Source organism: Chlorocebus sabaeus, chromosome 20, assembly GCF_047675955.1.
Source record: "Chlorocebus sabaeus isolate Y175 chromosome 20, mChlSab1.0.hap1, whole genome shotgun sequence".
In the NCBI taxonomy this organism is placed as follows: Eukaryota; Metazoa; Chordata; class Mammalia; order Primates; family Cercopithecidae; genus Chlorocebus; species Chlorocebus sabaeus.
In genome coordinates, this window is record NC_132923.1 from 109629055 (window position 1) to 109649967 (window position 20913).

Sequence of the window (20913 nt, forward strand, 5' to 3'; positions counted from 1 at the left end):
TCAGCTCAATTCTGAATTTATCTCAACTTTCATGTGTGGAGTCTGTATTAATAAAGTGTTGCTGTAACGTTCAGAGAATTTTAGAGAGATATTTGAGGAGTAAAGAGGAACAGCATCTGAAAGACATCTGGCAGTCTCAACCAATCAGAATGTATTTCCTTGCATCTAAAAGTAAGCTGTTTTTCTCCTGCTCCTTTTGGAAATAAAAAATAAAAGTAAAGGCTGTAATCCTAGCACTTTGGGAGGCCAAGACGGGTGGATTATGAAGTCGGGATTATGAAGTTCAAGATCAGCCTGGCCAACATGGTGAAACCCTGTCTGTACTGAAAATACAATAATTAGTTGGGCATGGTGGCACGCGCCTGTAATCCCAGCTACTCAGGAAGCTGAGGCAGGAGAATTGCTTGAACCCAGGGGGCAGAGCGAGACTCTGTCTCAAAATGAATAAACAAATAAATAAATATAAAAGTAAGCTGAAAGTGCTTCTAAGTGGTAAAGATTGTTCATTTTACCTCAAAAGTAGCATCACCTCAGGGCCTCACTCAGATAATTGTGTGTGTGTGTGTGTGTGTGTGTGTGTGTGTGTGTGTGTGTGTGTGTGTATATATATATTTTTTTTTTTTTTTGGTGAGACAGAGATTTATTCTTGTTGCCCAGGCTGGAGTGCAATGGCTCACTGCATCCTCCGCCTCCCAGGTTCAAGCAATTCTCCTGCCTCAGCCTCCCGAGTAGCTGGGATTACAGACATGTGTCACCACGCCCGGCTAATTTTGTATTTTTAGTAGGGAATGGTTTTCACCGTGTTGCCCAGGCTGATCTCGAACTCCTGACCTCAGGTTATCCGCCCGCCTCAGCCCCCCAAAGTGCTGGGATTACAGGTATAAGCCACTGCACCCAGTGAAAATTGTGTATATTGAGACACAGAAGACCCAGGTGTATGAGGGCTGACTGTGTTGCCTATTGACTCTGTGGCCCAAAGTGTCATTTGACCTCTTTGAGCCTTAATTTATTTGTCTATAATTAGGTAGTTAAAATTGGGAGTAGCAATATAAGTTTTTTACTTCACAGACTGCTTGCAAGATTCATATCAGCTAATTAATCAAGTGATATATTTATTGAATTAATGAGAGATATGAAAGGACTTTCTGGTTTTTTTTTTTAGACAGTTTTTGTCTGTCGCCCAGGCTAGAGTGCAATGGTGTGATCTTGGCTCACTGTAACCTAACCTCTACCTCCTGGGTTCAAGTGAATCTCCTGCCTTAGCCTCCCGAATGACTGGGATTACGGGCACCCACCACCATGCCCGGCTAATTTTTTTAATTTTTAGTAGAGATGGGGTTTCACCATGTTGGTCAGGTTGGTCTTTAACTCCTGACCTTAGGTGATCCACCCGCCTTGGCCTCCCAAAGTGCTTAGATTACAGGCGTGAGCCACCGTGCCCAGCTGAAAGTACTGTTTAACTAGAAGCTTTGTATGACCAAAAGTATTATTAGAATAATATAGATGAAGCTAGGAGGCCGGGGTGGGCGAATCACCTGAGGTCAGGAGTTCCAGACCAGCCTGACCAACATGGAGAAACCCTAATCGCTACAAAGAATACATAATTAGCCAGGCGTGGTGGCGCATGCCTTTAATCCCAGCTAACATGGGAGGCTGAGGTTGCGGTGAGCCAAGATCATGCCATTGCACTCCAGCCTGGGCAACAAGAGCGAAACTCCGTCTCAAAAAAAAAAAAAAAAAAAGAATAATATAAAGGAGGCACGTTAATACATACTCATGATCAGAAGCAGGACAGCAGATGGAGATTCAAGTTGTCTGTCCAGAACTTTGTAGCCATTTTACTATATAGGCATATATAAACCTCACACCTCAGGTGCCTCTGACAGTATCACAGGTTTTTTTTTTTTTTTTTTGAGGTGGAGTCTCGCTCCCTCACCCAGGTTGGAGTGCAGTGGCGCAATCTCAGCTCACTGCAAGCTCCGCCTCCTGGGTTCATGCCATTCTCCTGCCTCAGTCTCCCGAGTAGCTGGGACTACAGGTGCCCGCCACCACTCCTGGCTGACTTTTTGTATTTTTAGTAGAGACGGAGTTTCACCGTGTTAGCCAGGATGGTCTTGATCTCCTGACCTCATGATCCGCCTGCCTCGGCCTCCCAAAGTGCTGGGATTACAGGTGTGAGCCACTGCACTGGGCCAGTATCACAGTTTTATAGCAGTACCACTGCAGATGTGAAGACCCCGAGTTTCTTTTTTTTTTTTTTTTTTTTTTTTTTTTTTGAGACGGAGTCTGGCTCTGTCACCCAGGCTGGAGTGCAGTGGCCGGATCTCTGCTCACCGCAAGCTCCGCCTCCCGGGTTTACGCCATTCTCCTGCCTCAGCCTCCGGAGTAGCTGGGACTACAGGCGCCCGCCACCTCGCCCGGCTAGTTTTTTGTACTTTTTAGTAGAGACGGGGTTTCACCGTGTTAGCCAGGATGGTCTCGATCTCCTGACCTCGTGATCCGCCCGTCTCGGCCTCCCAAAGTGCTGGGATTACAGGCTTGAGCCACCGCGCCCGGCCACCCCGAGTTTCTAAGAAAAAGTTAAGGCTGGGCGCGGTGGCTCAAGCCTGTAATCCCAGCACTTTGGGAGGCCGAGACGGGCGGATCACGAGGTCAGGAGATTGAGACCATCCTGGCTAACATGGTGAAACCCCATCTCTACTAAAAAAATACAAAAAACTAGCCGGGCGAGGTGGCGGGTGCCTGTAGTCCCAGCTATTCGGGAGGCTGAGGCAGGAGAATGGCATAAACCTGGGAGGCGGAGCTTGCAGTGAGCTGAGATCCGGCGACTGCACTCCAGCCTGGGCCACAGAGCGAGACTCCATCTCAAAAAAAAAAAAAGAAAGAAAAAGTTAAAATATCTATAATACATTCTGTTTAGAAAATAATTGATATGTACAATATATTTTACAGATTTTCCTTAAAATAACTTCAAAAAGCATAGTGTCTAAATAATTATTTCCATTATCTGACAGTTTTACCTTATATGAAATCTGCCATTCTCTAAAAGCAGCTAATGGCCAGGCATGGTGGCTTATGCCTGTAATCCCAGCACTTTGGGAGGCCAAATCAGGCAGAGCACTTGAGGTCAGGAGTTTGAGACCAGCCTGGCCAACATGGTGAAACCCTGTCACTACTAAAACTACTGAAATTAGCCGGGCATCGTGGCACGCACCTGTAATCCCAGCTACTCCGGAGGCTGAGGCACAGGAAATGCTTGAACCCAGGAGGCGGAGGTTGCAGTGAGTCTAGATCGCACCCCTGCGACAGAGTGAGACTCCATCTAAAAAATAATAATAATAAAATAATAAAAATAAAAGCAGCTAACACCTGCACTAAATATCAGCAAATGTTCTAAATTCTTTATTATATTTACTCTTTCATTTTTCTCAATAATCTTATGAAGTAGGTGCTATTATTAATCTCCATTTTACAGATGGGGAAACTGATATACAGAGAGGTTAAGAAATCTACCCAAGATTCTTTATTGGGATTCTGGGTGGAGGAAAAAATTTTCTACAAAGAGGATTAGTATGGGAGGGTATGGTGGCTCATGCCTGTCATACCAGCTCTTTGGAAGGCCAAGATGGTAGGATCACTTGAGCCCAGGAATTTGAGACCAACCTGGGCAACGTGGAGAGACCCCATCTCTCTCTCTCTCTCTCTCTTTTTTTTTTTCCTCAAGAGTATTAGTGAGACAACTGGTAGAATTTAGAAAAGGACTTCACGAAGTTAGATGATAATAGTGTGTTGGCCAGGCGCGGTGTCTCACGCCTGTAATCCCAGCACTTTGGGAGGCCGAGGTGGGTGGATCACGAGCTCAGGAGATCGAGACTATCCTGGCTAACATGGTGAAATCCCGTCTCTGCTAAAAAAAAATACAAAAAATTAGCCGGGTGTCGTGGTGGGCGCCTGTATTCCCAGCTACTCAGGAGGCTGAGGCAGGAGAGTGGCGTGAACCTGGGAGGTGGAGCTTGCACTGAGCCAAGATCGCGCCACTGCACCTTCAGCCTGGGCGGCAGAGCGAGTCTCCGTCTCAGAAAAAAAAAAAAAAATGTGTTATTGTTAATTTTCCTAATGTGATAATTGTACTGTAATTTGTTTTTAGAAAATAACCCATTGAAGTATTTGGAGAAAGGACATGATGTCTACAACCTATTATCAAATGGTTAAAAAATTAGTAATAAGGCCAGGCACGGTGGCTCACATCTGTAATCCCAGCACTTTGGGAGGCCGAGGTGGGCAGATCATGAGGTCAGGAGTTTGAGACCAGCCTGGCCAGCATGGAGAAACCCCTTCTCTATTAAAAATACAAAAAAATTGGCCAGGAACGGTGGCATGTGCCTTTAGTCCCAGCTACTTGGGAGGCTGAGGCAGGAGAATTGCTTTAACCTGGCAGACGGAGGTTGCAGTGAGTCGAGATTGCACCACTGCACTCCAGCCTGGGTGACAGGCGAGACTGTCTCAAAAAAAAAAAAAAACTAGTCATAAAATAGTGAGTGGCTGGGTGTGGTAGCTCAGACCTGTAATCTCCACACTTTGGGAGGCCAAGGTGGGAGGATAACTTGATCCCAGGAGTTTGAGGCTGCCTGGGCAGCATGGTGAAACCCTGTCTCTACCAAAAATACAAAAAAATAACCAGGCCTATTGGTGTGTACCTGTAGTCCCAGCTACTTGAAAGGCTGAGGTGGGTGGATCACCTGAACCTGGGAGGTCAAGGCTATAGTGAGCCATGATAGCACCACTGCACTCCAGCCTGGGCAACAGAGTGAGACCTGGTCTTAATTAGTTAATTAATTAATTGTGTGTGTGTGTATGTGAATGTGTGTAGAGAGATGGGTAAAGTAAATGTGGCAAAATGTTAGCAGTTAGTGAACCTAAGTGAAGGGTATATGGGAATTCTTTGTAATATTCTTGCAACTTTTCTCCAAGTTTGAAATTATTTCAAAATAAAAAGTAAAAAGCTTTTCTAAGGTTATACAGCTGAAGAGTATGTGTAGCAGGACTGAGATTTGAACCCAGGTCATTTGGTTTCAGAATTCATGTTCTGAATCGTAGGACTATTTTGCTGTATTCACAGCGTTAGATAAATGAGGTGTATCTGTACTGCATTTTGACTATGGGACTATGATTGAACCCTGAACATGGGGCTATGTTAACAGCTCTGCCTCCTGGTTCTTCAAGGATAGGATGATCATATAATGTAAACTGGTTCACTTTTAAGAGTGAGAGGAAATACTTTTAATAATCACTCTGGGATTATTGATGTAAAGCAAGGTGAATGGACATCCTGAAATGATACCTCTTGGCAGAGTTTAGTTTTCACAAATGTGACAGGGCATGATAATTGCTTCATTTTAATTGAATCTTGTTTATCATGGATTGTTATTTACATAATACAGGTGCATTTTTTCTTCTGCCATCAGAACTCAGGCCTTTACCTGGTTCATTTTCATATTCTCTCGATTTTGCTAATTCTTTTACTTCCCTCCATACCACTCAGGAAATACTCTTTGTCGAACTTCATTTCCTCCAAGTCTGAAAAATACCAGCAGGAATTTCCATAACACTTGTCCCATTAAAAAAAAAATATTGGCATTTAAAGCCATAAATCCCAAAATATCTTTATTAACATGATTTCTACAAGGAGAGGAGCTGGTAAATGCATCTGCATTACTAGGCTGGCAGAGAAATATTACTGTCATCAACTTCCTATAGATATTTGGAAATAACCTTACTGTATGGTACTAGAGGCTGTGTTAATGTTTGTTAAAAAGGATTATACCAGTCTAGACTCAAAGCATATGTGTTGTCTCATTGATCTGTTGTATCATACTTATTTGCAGTAACACTGTTCTGGAACTGCATCCAATTAGAGGTTGTCCTTCATTGATAGAGGGTTAGTATTTGTAGTCAAATGGCTAAACTTTCAAAATTATTCTAATAGAATCTATTCTGGATTTTTAAAGATCAAACTACCTCTTTGCTTCCTTATACAGTATGTATTTAACCAAGTATGTATCCACTAGGGTGATAGGGGGTGGGACAGGCAAGGACACTGAAATTTATATCAGATAGCTTTCTTACCAGTTAACTACTATGGTATAAAGTTTGGGGGAAGAATGGATAAAACAAATGTGAACCTAAGTTTTTTTTAAACCACTAAAATGACTTTCCCCTTAAATTATGAGATGTACTTTTATAGTAACAATAGTCTTAATTACATTTTTATTTTTAAAAAATAATGTATATTTTATAGTTCAAAACTGTTTAAATTTCCTATTCTTGGTGGCTGTTTTCTTTAAATTCAGTGTTTTCTTTAAATTCCTATATTTAAAAGGATAGATGTTTTATTTATGTCAAATTTTATGAATGTGGCCCAGCAGGGTGGCTCAATGCCTGTAAATCCTAGCACTTTAGGAGGCTGGATCACTTGAACTCAGGAGCTGGAGACCATCCTGGGTAACAGCCAGACCTTGTCTCTACTAAAAATTTTAAAAATTAGCCAGGTATGGTGGCACATACCTGTATTCCTAGTTACTTGGGAGGCTGAGGCAGGAGGATTACTTGAGTACAAGAGATTGAAGCTACAGTGAGCTATGATCACACCACTGCACTCCAGACTGGATGACAGACGCGGCCAGGTCTCAACAACAACCAAAAAATTCACAAATGAGAATGGCCTCTGAAACCTTTTTTTTTTGTTTTTTTGAGACAGAGTCTCACTGGTGTTGCCCAGTGGAGTACAACAGTGCGATCTCGGCTCACTGCAAACTCTGCTTCATGGGTTGAAGTGATTCCCCTGCCTCAGCCTCCTGAGTAGCTGGGATTACAGGCGCACGCCACCTCACCCAGCTAATTTTTGTATTTTTGTTTGTTTGTTTTTTGAGATGGAGTCTCACTGTCGCCCAGGCTGGAGTGCGGTGGCGCGATCTCGGCTTACTGCAAGCTCCACCTCCCGGGCTCATGCCATTCTCCTGCCTCAGCCTCCTGAGTAGCTGGGACTACAGGCATCCGCCATCACGCCCGGCTAATTTTTTATATTTTTAGTAGAGACGGGGTTTCACCATGTTAGCCAGGATGGTCTCGATCTCCTGATTTCGTGATCCGCCCGCCTCGGCCTCCCAAAGTGCTGGGATTACAGGCGTGAGCCACTGCGCCCGGCCTAATTTTTGTATTTTTAGTAGAGACAGGGTTTTACCACGTTGGCCAGGCTGGTCTCAAACTCCTGACTTCAGGTGATCCGCCCGCCTCAGCCTCCCAAAGTGCTGGGATTACAGGCATGAGCCTCTGCGCTAGGCCGCCAATTTTTACAATTTTTATTTTTATTTTTGAAACGGAGTCTCGCTCGTAGTGGCGTGATCTCAACTCACTGCAAGCTCTGCCTCCCGGGTTCACGCCATTCTCCTGCCTCAGCCTCCGAGTAGCTGGGACTACAGGGACTATAGGTACCCACCACCATGCCCGGCTAATTTTTTATATTTTTAGTAGAGACGGGGTTTCACCGAGTTAGCCAGGATGGTCTCGATCTCCTGAGTTCCTGATCCACCCGCCTCGGCCTCCCAAAGTGCTGGGATTATAGGCGTAGGTGTGAGCTCCCAGGCCCGGCCCTTTTTTTTTTTTTTTTTTTTTGAGGCAAAATCCCGCTCTGTCACCCAGGCTGGAGTGCAGAGGAGTGATCTCGGCTCACTGCAACCTCCACCTCCCAGTTTCAAGCAATTTTCCTGCCTCAGCACCCCATGCAGCTGGGATTACAGGCATGCACCACCACGCCCAGCTAATTTTTGTATTTTTAGTAGAGACGGTTTTTCACCATGTTGATCAGGCTGGTCTTGAACTCCTGGCCTCAAGTGATCCACCCTCTTTGACCTCCCAAAGCGCTGGGATTACAGTGAGCCACCGTGCCTGGCCTAATTTTTGCTTAATTTTTAAAAATCTTTATTTTTGAGGATAACTACAAGTATTAGTTATCTTTAACTAGGATCAACCTTGCATAATCACAATGAGCTATTACAGTAACAAAATAAATACCTATTTGCCTTGAATTACCAATTTTGTGTTTTTTATTTGATATAGGAAATCAACAAGGCCTTTTTTTTTTTTTTTGAGTCTCGCTCTGTCACCCAGGCTGGAGTGCAGTGACGTGATCTTGGCTCACTGCAACCTCCGCCTCCCGAGTTTAAGCAATTCTCCTGCCTCAGCCTCCCGAGTAGCTGGGACTACAGGCGCAGGCCACCATACCTGGCTAATTTTTTTTTGTATTTTAGTAGAGACAGAGTTTCACCGTGTTGCCCAAGCTGGTTGCGAACTCCTGAGCTCAGGCAATCCGCCTGCCTTGGCCTCCCAAAGTGCTGGGATTACAGGAATGAGCCACTGCGCCTGGCCAACAAATACTTTTGACAACACAGTGTGTGCAAAAGACACAATCTCCTGTCCAAAAGAAACCTACATTCTGAGAACACAGAGATACATTAAAATATTGAAATATTAGGCTGGGTGTGGTGGCTTATGCCTGTAATCCTAGCACTTTGGGAGGTAGAGGTGGGAGGATTGCTTGAGGCCCAGGAATTCGACACCAGCCTGGGCAACATAGTGAGACCTAATTTCTACAAAAAAATTTTAAAAATTAGCCAGGAGAGGTAGCTCACACCTATAGTCCTAACTACTCAGGAGCCTGAGGCAAGAGGGTCACTTAAGCCCAGGAGTTTGAGGCTGCAGTGAGCTATGATTAAGCCACAGCACTCTAGCCCGGGCAACAGAGTAAGACCCTGTGTCTTAAAAAAAAAAAAAAAAGTGACAATATTGTTGAATCCCAGATCTTTTTTTTTTTTTTTGAGACGGAGTCTTGCTCTGTCGCCCAGACTGGAGTGCAGTGGCCGGATCTCAGCTCACTGCAAGCTCCGCCTCCCGGGTTTACGCCATTCTCCTGCCTCAGCCTCCCGAGTAGCTGGGACTACAGGCGCCCGCCACCTCGCCCGGCTAGTTTTTTGTATTTTTTTAGTAGAGACGGGGTTTCACCGTGTTAGCCAAGATGGTCTCAATCTCCTGACCTCGTGATCCGCCCGTCTCAGCCTCCCAAAGTGCTGGGATTACAGGCTTGAGCCACCGCGCCCGGCCCAATCCCAGATCTTTATGTCTGGATTATACTCTGCCATTATTCCATTCTTCCATTCTTCTATCCATTTTGTCTTAATAACAATAATTTTTACTAATCCGCCTCGTGGGCCCAAGTGATCCTCCTACCTCAGTCTCCTGAGTAGCTGGGACTACAGGCGTCAGCCACTATGCCCGACTAATTTTTGTAAGGTTTTGTAGAGTCAGAGTTGTCCAGACTGGTCTTGAACTCCTGAGCTTAAGGGATCCACCTACCTCAGCCTCCCAAAGTACTAGGATTATAGGCATGAGCCACTGCGCCCGACCCTACTATCAATTTAAGAAATACTGTGCCAGTTAATTTGAAGACTTACATAAAAATGGACAAACTCCTAGGAAAAGATAACTTATCAAGATGATGTGAGAAAAAATAGAAAACCTGGTTGGGCGTGGTGGCTCATGCCTATAATCCCAGCACTTTGGGAGGCTGAGGCAGGTGGATCACTTGAGTTCAGGAGTTCAAGATCAGCCTACCCAACATGGTGAAACACCCCATCTCTACTAGAAAAAAATACAGGCCGGGGGTGGTGGCTCACACCTGTAAATCCCAGCGCTTTGGGAGGCCGAGATGGGTGGATCACCTGAGGTCAGGGGTTCGAGACCATCCTGGCCAACATGGCGAAACACCATCTCTACTAAAAACACAAAAAAATTAGCCGGGAGTGGCGGTGGATGCCTGTATTCTCAGCTACTCCAGAGGCTGAGGCAGGAGAATCGCTTGAACCTGGGAGGCGGAGGTTGCAGTGGAGCTGAGATCGTGCCACTGCACTCCAGCCTGGGTGACAGAATGAGACTCTGTCTCCCAAAAAAAAAAAAAAAAAAAGAGAAAAGAGAAAACCTTTAACTGTTAAAGAAATGGAAGTTTTACTTTAAACAACTTCTTCCAGAAGAAAGCACCATGACCAAATTATGTATGTATTTATTTATTCCTAACCACTAGGGAATATCCAAATAATTATCCAGTTAAATTTGATCACTTTCAAGATACAGCCGTAGTTTTAAAATCAGTTATAAATTTCACTTTCCATGTTGTTGTCCCCCACATTAAAATGGTGAACTATGGTTTACATTTTTACTTCCTGGCCTATCTGATATGGATCTCTACTAAGAGGACACAATTGTCCTATTTTCTTTTTCATTAGCTCCTGCTCCTTATCTCCTTCCTTGCTTTTTCTCTGATTTTTTTTCTTCATAGTCTGCAAGAGTCAGAAAGAACCTTTCCTTTTTTTTTTTTTTTTTTTTTTTTTTTTTTGAGACAGAGTCTTGCTTTGTAGCCCAGGCTGGAGTGCAGCGGTGCAATCCCAGCTCACTGCAAGCTCCGCCTCCCGGGTTCACGCCATTCTCCTGCCTCAGCCTCCTGAGTAGCTGGGACTACAGGTGCCCACCACCACGCCTGGCTAATTTTTTGTATTTTTAGTACAGACAGGGTTTCACCGAGTTAGCCAGGATGGTCTCAATCTACTGACCTCGTTATCCCCCTGCCTCGGCCTCCCAAAGTGCTGGGATTACAGGCGTGAGCCACTGCGCCCGGCCTAACTTTTCCATTGTTTAGAGATTTGTTTCCCAGTAGATTTCTGTTCATCTTTCTATCCACTTATCAGGAATTTTATGAAGATTTGATGTGTGACAGAAGTGCTGCTTAGCACGACAAGATTTGAAAGATAGTACCTTCCCTCAACGAGCTCACAGTCTTCCTGTTCCAACTGTAATATGGGATGGATTCTATAATAAAGTAATAATAGAGTGCTCTTGGAATAGATGAAAGCTTGATTAATTTTTTCTGGGGAATGGGGTCAGGATAGTTTCATGGAAGCAATTACACTTGAACTGGGCCGGGAAGCATTAATCACATTTTAAGAAGCAGGAAAAAAACAAAAAGGTAAGTAACCCAGGAAGTGGGAAATGCCTTGAGTGAAATCACAGAGACATTGGAGTGCAGGGCTTCTGTGGTAAGCAGTGAGTGACTGGAGGCTAGAGCATTGGAAAGGTGTGGCCAGAAATGAGGCTAAACAAGTATGTTCGTGTCAGATAGTGAAGGGCCTTAAATAACACATACTCTCTCTGATCATTCCTAGTCTGATTTTTCTCAGTCTCGGCCTTTCTCACATCCCACCTCAGTCTCCTGAGTAGCTGGGACTACAGGCGTCAGCCACTATGCCTGACTAATTTTTGTAAGTTTTTGTAGAGGCAGAGTTTTATCATGTTCTCAGATAAAAATTTTCAGGTTTCCTGCTATGTCATGTGTTGATACATGCCAGAGGTTTGGTCATATAGTTTTACCTTAGTGCTGAAAGAGACCAGACTTCATCTGGTTAATTATTAGGAGGTAGCTGCTGGCACATACTCTAGCCATTCCAGGCTTTCATAGAGAGAGCTTGATCTCAGTGTTTTGGAAAAACAAAAAGTAGCTCCTTCCTATGAAAAGGGTTGGGGATGCTCAGCCTCATCAGTAATTGGAGGAATGCAAATTAAAACTGCAGTGATTTATTGGTTTTATGTTCATCAGATTGGTAAAAATTAAAGTCTGACAAAAAATATTGGGAAGGATGTGAACTAACTAGAACTCTGCAAGCAGAAGTGTAAATGAGCACAACCATTTTGGAAGTACAATTTGGTATTGTCTCATAATTAAAGATGTATATGTCCTGTGACCCAGAAATCCCACTCCGGGGTATCTACCCTAAAGAACTCTTACATATGTGGACCAGGAGACATGCACAAAAACATCCATATAAACACCATTGACAATAGCAAAACAAACAAACAAAAAATTCAAGTGGGAGAAAAAATCCCAGTGTCGATCAACTTGAGATTGGATAAGTAAATCATGATATGTTCCTATAATAGAATACTATATAACAGTGAAAGTGAGTAAATTGCAGCTATAGCAACATAAATTAATCTCAAGAACAAATTTTAGAGTAGAAAATGTTGCAGAAGGGTATATATGTTAATATTAGAAATAAAAAAATCATATCAAGACCAGCCTAGGCAACATAGTGAGACACTGTCTCTACAAAAAAATTTTAAAAGTGACTGGGCACAGTAGCTTATGCCTGTAATCCCAGCATTTTGGGAGGCCAAAGCAGGAGGATTCCTTGAGCCCAGAAGTTCAAGACCACCCTGGACAATATAAGAAGACCCTGTCTCTACAAAAAATTTAAAAATTATCTGGGCATTGGTGGTGCATGCCTATGACTCCAGCTACTTGGGAGGATCACTTGAGCCCAGGAGTTTGAGGCTGCAGTGATCTGTAATTATACCACTGCACTCTACCCTGAACAACAGGACGACAGTCTCAAAAAAAAGAAAAAAGAAAATTAGTTGGGTGTGGTGGCACATGCTTATGGTCCCAGCTACTCAGGAGGCCAAAGCAGGAGGATTGCCTGAGCCCAGGAGTTACAAGTTACAAAGAACTGTGATCATGCACTGCACTCCAGTCTGGGCAACAGAGTGAGAGCCTGTATCTTTAAAATGAAAGAAAAGAAAAGAAAATTTTAGAGTCATATGAAGTTCTAGAATGTGAGACTAAACAATATAACATTTAGAGATAGAAATGTGATAAAACTATAAAGAAAAGGAAATGGTAAACACACACATTTAAGATATTTCAGGATAAGGAAAGGTGGTGGCTTTGGGAGAGTATGCAGGGGGCTTTAAGGCTGATAGTAATATTCTCTCTTTTTTTTTTTTTTTCCGAGACGGAGCCTTGCCTGTTGCCCAGGCTGGAGTGCAGTGGCATGATCCTGGCTCACTGCATCCTCCACCTCTCAGGTTCAAGCATCCTCCTGCCTCAGCCCCCCAGTAGCTGGGATTACAGGCATGCGCCACCATGCCCGGCTAGTTTTTGTATTTTTAGTAGAGACGGGGTTTCGCCATGTTGGCCAGGCTGGTCTCGAACTCCTGACCTCAGGTGATCCTCCTACCTTGGCCTCCCAAAGTGCTGGGATTACAGGCATGAGCCACCGCGCCTGGCCCTTTTTTTTTTTTTTTTTTTTTGAGACAGAGTCTCACTCTGTCACCCAGGCTGGAGTGCAGTGGCGCAATCTCCACTCACTGCAACCTCTGCCTCCTGGGTTCAAGCAATTCTCTTGCCTCAGCCTCCTGAGTAGCTGGGATTACAGGCACCCACCACCACACCTGGCTAATTTTTATAATTTTAGCGAAGATGGGGTTTCGCCATTTTGGCCAGGCTGGTCTCGAACTCCTGACCTCAGGTGATCCATCTACCTCAGCCTCCCAAAGTGCTGGGATTACAGGTGTGAGCCACTGCTCCCAGCAATATTCTTCTTAAACTGGGTGATAGATAAACTGGCATTTGTTATATCATGATTCTTTCATATATATATATATATATATATATATATATATATATATATATATATGTATTTTTTTTTTTTTTTTGAGACGGAGTCTCGCTCTGTCGCCTGGGCTGGAGTGCAGTGGCGAGATCTTGGCTCACTGCAAGCTCTGCCTCCCGGGTTCCCGCCATTCTCCTGCCTCAGCCTCCCGAGTAGCTGGGACTACAGGCACCCGCCACCTCGCCTGGCTAATGTTTTTGTATTTTTTTTAGTAGAGATGGGGTTTCACCATGTTAGCCAGGATGGTCTCGATCTCCTGACCTCGTGATCCACCCGTCTCAGCCTCCCAAAGTGCTGGAATTACAGGCTTGAGCCCCCGCGCCCGGCCTCTTTCATATATTTTTAATTTTTTTAATTTTTATTTTTATTTTAATTTTTTGAGATGGAATCCCACTCTGTCACTCAGGCTGGAGTGCAGTGGTGTGATCTCAGCTCACTGCAAACTGCCTCCTGGGTTCAAGCAGTTCTGCCTCAGCCTGCCAAGTAGCTGAGACTACAGTTGTGTGATACCATGCCTGAGTAATTTTTTGTATTTTTAGTAGAGATGAGGTTTCACCATGTTGGCCAGGCTGGTCTCAAACTCCTGACCTCAGGTGATCTACCCACCTCGGCCTCCCAAAGTGCTGGGATTACAGGCATGAGCCACTGCGTCCAGCCTATTTATTTATTTATTTATTTATTGACAGTCTCACTCTGTCACCAGGTTGGAGTGCAGTGGCACGATCTTGGCTCACTGCAACCTCTACCTCCCTGGTTCAAGCGATTCTCTTGCCTCAGCTTCCCTAGTAGCTAGGACTATAGGCACGTGCCACCACGCCCAGCTAATTTTTGTATTTTTAGTAGAGACGGGGTTTCACCATGTTGGCCAGGATGGTCTCCATCTCTTGAACTCGTGATCCACCCGCCTTGGCCTCCACTGCGCCCGGCCTGCATCCAGCCTATTTTTTAAAAAAACTATATCTCTAAATAATGTTAAAGCATTAAGAAAAGATTGGTGGGCCAGGTGCGGTGGCTCACGCTTGTAATCCCAGCACTTTGGGAGGCTGAAGCGGGCAGATCACGAGGTCAGGAGATCGAGACCATCCTGGCTAATACAGTGAAACCCCGTCTCTACTAAAAATACAAAATATTAGCCAGGCATGGTGGTGGGCGTCTGTAGTCCCAGCTACTGGGAGGCTGAGGCAGGAGAATGGCGTGAACCCGGGAGGCGGAGCTTGCAGTAAGCCGAGATCACACCACCGCGCTCCAGCCTGGGCGACAGCGAGACTCCATCTCAAAAAAAAAGAAAAAGAAAAGATTGGTGACACTTGATCTAGCCTAGTGTTCTCCCTAGTTCTTCTTTTGCAAATAAACACATTTTTCAGAAAGTAAAAACTGAGGCTCAGAGATTAAATACAATGGTCCCCCCTCATCCAGTTTCAATTACCTGTGTTCCACTCTGGTTCAAAAGCAGGTGAATACAGTGCAGTAAGATGTTTTGAGAGACCACATTCACTTAACTTTTACTACAATATGTTACTATAATTGTTCTGTTACTGTTCTTAATCTCTTATTGTGCCTGATTTATAAATTAAGCTTTATCATAAGTATGTATGTATAGGAAAAAAATACAGAGTTCAGTACTATCTGTGGTTTTAGGCATCATCTGAGGGTATTGGAACTATGCTCTGATGATAAGGGGTGACTACTGTAATTTAATTGTTCAAGGAAGAAAGTGTACCTGGTCTTTCAAACCCAGTATTGCACACTTTCTATCATCCTGTTTTGCAACTCTCACGTTCTGTAGATTCTGCCAATTAGAAGTGCTTCTACTTGGACTTTTTTTTTTTTTTTTTTTTTGAGACAGAGTCTCGCTGTATAGCCCAGGCTGGAGTGCAGTGGCGCGATCTCGACCTCGGCTCACTGCAAGCTCTGCCTCCCCGGTTCAGGCCATTCTCCTGCCTCAGCCTCCTGAGTAGCTGGGACTACAGGCACCCGCCACCGCGCCCGGCTAATTTTTTTTTTGTATTTTTAGTAGAGACAGGGTTTCACTTCTACTTGGACTTCTACCTCAGTCTTTCACTCCCTCATGTAGTACATTCTCCATACTGCTGCCAGAGAGTACTTTCTAAATGCAAATCTGATCATGTCACTCTCTGGCCTCAATCTTAAATAGCTCCCTATAGCTTTCAGCACACTCTATAAGTGCTGTAGCCCGGCATACAAGGCTCTCTGTGCCTCTGCTTCTGTGTGCCTTATTAGCCTCATCACTCATGACTTCCTGCACTTCAGCCACATAAGCCATTTGCTGTTCCTGGAACACGGTTTTTGCCTCTGCATATGCTACTCCCTCCACCTGGAAGTTCTTAACTAGGCTTATTTGTCTTTTACCTTTTCTTAACTGACCCCCCCTCTTTGCCCCAACTTGAGCTGGATATTTCCATTATACCTTGAACTTAATATTTGTAGTCACACTTACCAGAGTATTATTGTCCCCTTTATTTATATCTCCAGGAGCTTGCACACTCTCTGAGAGCAGAAGTAGTATTAAATTAATATCCTAAGTGTATGTCACAGTGCCTGGTATATAAGTTTCATTGAATGAACAAATAATTGTGTATTACTTTATACAAAGACAATATATATGCATGCTTTTTTTTTCTTTTTTTCTTTTTAAGAGATGGGATCTCACTATGTTGCTTAGGCTGGCCTCAAATTCCTGAGCTCAAGTGATCCTCCTGCCTTGGCCTCCCAAAGTGTTGACATTACAGGTATGAGCCACCATGTTTGGCTCCATATATATTTTATAGTTGTCATTTGTGTGCCAGATTTTCATCAGGTCTACTCATATTTATTGAGGAAAGAAATGAAGAAGGAAGGGAAGGGAGGAGAAGGGAAGGGAACAGAAAAGAAGGGAGGGGGAGGCTGGGTGCGATGGCTCACACCTATAATCCCAGCACTTTGGGAGGCCAAGGCGGGCAGATCACCTGAGGTCAGGAGTTCGAGACCAGCCTGGGCAACATGGAGAAACCCCATCTCTACTAAAAATACAAAATTAGCCAGGCATGGTGGCGCGTGCCTGTAATCTCAGCTACTCAGGAGGCTGAGGCAGAAGAATCGCTTGAACCCGGGAGGGGGAGGTTGCCGTGAGCTGAGATCACGCCTTTGCCTGGGCAACAAGAGTGAAACTGTGTCTCAAAAAAAAGGATGGGGGGCCGGGCGCGGTGGCTCAAGCCTGTAATCCCAGCACTTTGGGAGGCCGAGACAGGCGGATCACGAGGTCAGGAGATCGAGACCATCCTGGCTAACACAGTGAAACCTCGTCTCTACTACAAAAAAAAAAAATGCAAAAAGCTAGCCGGGCAAGGTGGCGAGCGCCTGTAGTCCCAGTTACTCGGGAGGCTGAGGCAGGAGAATGGCGTAAACCCGGGAGGCGGAGCTTGCAGTGAGCTGAGATCTAGCCACTGCACTCCAGCCTGGGCAACAGAGTGAGACTCCATCTCAAAAAAAAAAAAAAAAAGGTGGGGAGGGGGATAAAAGAAAGGCAGACAGCTTGGTGGGTAGATGGGTGGGAGAAAAGTATTGAGGAGAAGAAAACAAGAAGCTGGTTTGGGAGATTCAGGGTCTTATTAACATTTTAGGCCAAGTACCTGGGAAGTTTAAAACACCCTGTATTTCTTTGGATGTGTGTTAATTTTCATGACTTATTCTGACATTCCTTAGCCTTTTTGGAAATTTCTCTCCCTTGGCTGATAACTATCATTTTTCTCTCTTTACATTAGGGAGTAAGAGCTTTGAGGTACAAGAATGAGATGATTATGGCAGACAGCTCATGTTGGTCAGGGTAGTCTTGGTCTCTGATTTTTTTTTTTTTTTTTTTTTGAGACGGAGTCTTGCTCTGTTGCCCAAGCTGGAGTGCAATGGTGTGATCTCCACTCACCACAACGTCTACCTCCCGGGTTCAAGCGATTCTCCTGCCTCAGCATCCCGAGTAGCTGGGATTACAGGCACCTGCCACCATGCCTGGCTAATTTTTGTATTTTTAGTAGAGACGGGGTTTCACCATGCTGGCCAGGCTGGTCTCAAACTCCCTACCTCAGGCGATCTGCCCGCCTCAGCCTCCCAAAGTGCTGGGATTACAGGCGTGAGCCACCATACCCAGCCAGTAGTTTTTCACTTCTTTCTCTGCTGTGTCCCAGATTGAACCCTTGAGTTTGAGGGGTAAATGTAGATCCTGTCTCGTGACCTGGTGGGATACCAGGAATCTATTTTTAAAACAAAGGTTGAACTTGGGTTATCTTCTCTCAGGAAGCAGTGTTATAAGACTGGAGGTCCAGACACCCTCTTTATCCTTATCTTTGTGAGAGCCAAAGCACGAGAACCAACTATGGCTTCATTCATTTGATAAACTTTCTTTTTTTTTTTTGAGATGGAGTCTCGCTCTGTTGCCCAGGCTGGAGTGCAGTGGCCCCATCTCAGCTCACTGCAACCTCTGCCTCCTGGGTTCAAGCGATTCTTCTGCTTCAACCGCCCAAATAGTTGGAACTACTGGCACGTGCCACCATGCCCAGCTAATTTTTGTATTTTTAGTAGAGACGGGGTTTCACCATGTTGGCCAGGCTGGTCTCGAACTCCTGACCTCAAGTGATCGGCCCTCCTTGGCCTCCCAAAGTGCTGGGATTATTGGCGTGTGCCACTGCACCTGGCCTTGATAAACATTTATTGACCATTCTCTTGGTACCTAGCGTGGTGGTAGGCACTAAGAGATGACTCATAGCAGCAGCCTCAGAGAACTCACAGTCTAGTGAGAGAGCAAGTAAAAAAACCACTCATTTTAATCCTGTGTGACAGTACAGATATGGACAACGTGTTATGGACATTTAGAGAACCATTATGGCATGTGGAAGAGGGGACACCAACTTCCTTTGGGGCCCATCAAGAGGTGTTTTGCTTGAGCTCAGACTTGGAATACCTTATAGGCTGGTGGGGATTGTGGTGGGTGGTCAAACTTGAGCAAAGGTATGGAGGTAAGAGAGAACATGGTACAGTGGGGAGCGATGGGAAGGTCTGTAGGACTGCAAAGAAAGGTATATATGTGTGTGAGAATGTGACAGGAGATGAAACCGGAGCCATATAAAGGGCTATATTGTGGATGCCTGTGGTTTTTTTTTTTTTTTTTTGAGATGAGGTCTCTCTCTTGTCACCCAAGCGGGAACACAGTGGTGTGATCTTGGCTCACTGCTACCTCTGCTTCTTAGGTTCAAGCGATTCTCCTGCCTCAGCCTTCTGAGTAGCTGGGACTATGGGCATGCACCACCGCACCTGACTAATTATAGTAGAGATGGGATTTCACCATGTTGGCCAGGCTGGTCTTGAACTCCTGACTTCGAGATCTACTCACCTCGGCCTCCCAAAGTGCTGGGATTACAGCTGTGAGCTATTGTGCCTGGCCAGTGGATGACCTTTTCTGCTTTCCTAGATAAACAGGATTGTCAGTAGAAGTGTTTCCATTCATCCAATGTTCGGTGTTAGTGTTTCTCTTACTATTGTCTTTTGAGTAAATGAGTTTTATCACTTTTCATTTATTTGATTTGTTATTTTTATGATGCCCAAATTTGGAACTCTCTTTTTATTCTTCAGGTGATTCTGCTTTGAGTACAATCTAGTCAAACCCTACACTCAGGCATTGTGGAATGGATGATACATTGCTTTTAAGGCAGTTTGGAAAGAGGAGGATTTAAATGACCTTCAAAGACTAATGTCAAGCCCCCATGTCAATGTCACTGCAATTCATGCATGCATGGAGAATGGGAAAGGAACTTAATTATGGAGGAGGGGAATTGTAACCCTGTTTGAATGGGTAGTTCAAAGTCCTGGGCCCGCCCCTAACGCTCAGAAAAGGACTTTCTTACATTTGCTGCCAAGAGGTCAGGGGGAGAGCCCATATAAATACCATCCTCCCTCGGGGTGTGTGAGCCAGTCTTACTCTTTTACTTCCACAGATGCAGAATAGGTTCACCAAATAGTATTCTGATCTTCATTGAACAGAATCTGGCATCATATTGTCCTTCTTTAGAAAATCAATCCCTTTAAAGCATAGAACATGGCAATTTTAGGTCAGCAGGCATTTAAAGACACTTCTTTAAATTTCAAGGGCTGGCCTAATAAGATATATTTTGTACAAAATACCAGTGTTACCAAGATCAAACTTGAATCGTTTAAATTTTGCAAGGGACTTAGTTTTAGCTGCTGGTATACCTTTTACCTGTGGAATTACTTCTTATTTTCTTTTAATGGTGCTGTCCTTCTGGAGCACTGTGATCATCATCAGGTATCAGGCTCCATTCCTTCAGCTAAACTTCGGTAACTGTTTGGAATCCATTAGTGTTTGAGATGAGGGAACCTACAGTAACCTATGTCACTGTCTTTTTGGATCATAAAATAACTTTCCGTCGTTAGGCTGGATGACTGCAGAAACCAGTGCCTTACGTAGTCAGGAGCTGCTGCAACATAGATATAATCTGAACAACCAAAGGAATTAATCACAGCCAGTCTCATGCCTTTCATTAATTTGTTTTGCCAAATGGTATCAGTGAGGCAGAGATACACCTTTGGCTCATTAATACAAGATCTGAATGGGAAAAATCTATTTCATTGAAATCCTTGGGAGTTGCTGAAAACACATGATACGTCTTAGTACTTTAAATAGAACTCTTCTAATTTGGAGGGAAACTGCTGTACAAACATGGCCCATTGCTACCTTCACAGCTTATCTATTCATACCGCTCTTGCCTTTTCTGAATTTTGGAAAAAGTTCTGTGTTAATGTAAATATAATTTTATTTTTCTAAATACATATTCATATCTTAAAATAATACTCATTAGTAGATTTTGGTAGGAAAGCTCCATCTTCTTAATTTTTCATTTATATAAACTTCTTCCCTGCATTCTAGAAGACATTCTTCGGTGTATAGACGGTGTCAAAGCCCATTTTCAAGGCAGTTTGTAGAGATTTAGCTATGCAATTTATTTACCATTGGTCACTAAGAAAGTAAAAATGGAAGAACCAGAAGTCCGCTGAGGGAAAATGTTTTAACAGCACACTCCAGGGGCTGGAGACCAGAGAGCAAGAAGAATACTTGAGGGTGGTCCCAGGGAGCTATGATTGATAGTAACAGAATAACAATTAGGTAATGGAAAGTTTCGGCTCCTGTACCAAAGACATTCCTCTTCTTTTTTTCTTTTTTTTGAGACAGGCTCTCACCCTGTCACCCAGGCTGGAGTGTGGTGGCACAATCTTGGCACACTGCAATCTCCACCTCCCCGGCTCAAGCAATCCACCTACCTCAGTCTCTTGAGTAGCTGGGACTACCGGTGTACGC

The 20913-nt window shown here is 44.2% G+C and overlaps 1 protein-coding gene across 2 annotated transcripts in view; it reads left to right on the forward strand.

The window, feature by feature from the left end:
• Window positions 1–20913, forward strand: part of WASF2 (WASP family member 2) — a 90330-nt gene that overhangs the window by 26623 nt on the left and 42794 nt on the right. The window contains exon 2 of one of the 2 annotated variants that reach the window (XM_073007635.1): window positions 16211–16303. The exons of the other annotated variant lie outside the window; for it this stretch is intronic. The gene's annotated coding sequence lies outside the window, so the exon portion shown is untranslated. The remainder of the gene's footprint in view (window positions 1–16210; window positions 16304–20913) is intronic. 2 annotated transcript variants of the gene reach the window in all.